The sequence below is a fragment of the Teleopsis dalmanni genome, chromosome X (assembly GCF_002237135.1).
Source record: "Teleopsis dalmanni isolate 2A chromosome X, ASM223713v2, whole genome shotgun sequence".
NCBI classification, from domain to species: domain Eukaryota; kingdom Metazoa; phylum Arthropoda; class Insecta; order Diptera; family Diopsidae; genus Teleopsis; species Teleopsis dalmanni.
The window spans coordinates 39,244,975-39,246,292 of record NC_051848.1 but is presented as its reverse complement, the minus strand read 5'-3'; the positions used below and the strand labels follow the sequence as shown (position 1 = coordinate 39,246,292).

At 28.3% G+C, this 1,318-nt stretch overlaps 1 long non-coding RNA gene across 1 annotated transcript; it reads right to left on the bottom strand.

Moving 5' to 3' along the window:
• Nucleotides 1-230: 230 nt before the first annotated feature.
• On the bottom strand, nucleotides 231-997 carry LOC119689886. Its single transcript, XR_005253509.1, has 3 exons — nucleotides 616-997; nucleotides 493-560; nucleotides 231-436 (listed from the first exon to the last, which is right to left on the bottom strand). It is a non-coding gene; the product is annotated as an uncharacterized LOC119689886 (long non-coding RNA).
• Between the last annotated feature and the right edge of the window lie 321 nt (nucleotides 998-1,318).

Below are 1,318 nucleotides of genomic sequence, written 5' to 3'. Positions count from 1 at the left end.
AATATATGGTCTACTTACCATATTGCATTTCAGTTAATAAATGAGAATCATTATTTGATTCTTAAACAATACTTAATTTTATACCAAAACTTATTTATTCACGCAGATCTAATCCTTTTTAACCTATATATGGACTTTCGAAGGTCCCTAATATTGGAAAAAAGTTTATAATGATGATTACTGAAACTAGTATGACATTTTCTTTTTGTAATAAAAACACACATTTCAGATATAGCAAATATTGGTGCAATGTATTTCAAAGTTTTCACATATTGCGAAAAGGTTTAAAAATAAAGATAAACACTTCAATTCCTCAAATTGATTGATATGCTGCATAAAATAGTAACCAGACTGAAAACCACTTAAAAACAATATTTTGCCCAATGTCATCAGTAGTTTCTTGGATGGATCGCTATTTAAAGCTCCAAATCAGTTCCTATAAATTTAAATATATGTAAATACCAAATGACAAAAATAAAACTTAATATTTACTTGGGTTATCATTTTACGACGGTTATTATATTTTGAAAAAGAAATTTTATTTTTGGTACTTATTTAATCTATAAAAAATATATGTGAAATAAGTGATAAGAAAAAATATTTTAACATTTTTACCTGCTGTACCTGCAGGAACCATGGCTTTTTAACTACTGGTTAGATTCTTGACTAGAAGGCTTGAAGCCAGCACTACTTACTTTTTCTAGCCCTTCGTACACTTTGTTGAGGATTTCAGGAATCTTATCATTTTCCTTATAATGCTCTCTGCAAAAGTTTTCGATATTTATCAACTTCCTCTTAAACGCATCCTTCTCCAAAGTAACGAGGTCAATATCACGCTTCAACAAAGCCTTAGTTTTGGTGAGGGTATTATACTGTTTCTGAATATCATCGTCCTTTGATGGTGCTTTACCTTTCCGGGGAGTTTTTGAAGCCATCGTATAGATGACTTTTGACACTCAAAAAATAGGAGAACCGATTTTGTTATTTTTTCAACGAAAATAATTTTTAGTTTTAATAAAAAATTTTAATCTAGCTCAATAGTTTGTTTGTTAAAATTTGATAAAAATTCCAATGTTACTTATAAAAAATTTACTGTATGTTAAGATATAAAAACCGTAATTCTTTTTAAACTTTAACATCTAATTATATGGTGATTCTTTAAATCTGGCATATGGAAGATAACTTTTCCATGATATCACAATGCTTTCCCTTATACTGTATATAGAATCATTTCAAAGGTTAGTCGTACGTTAATGTAACAGAATCCTTTATTTCCTATTCAAAAATAATCAGCACAACAGTACTATCTGACTTTTTA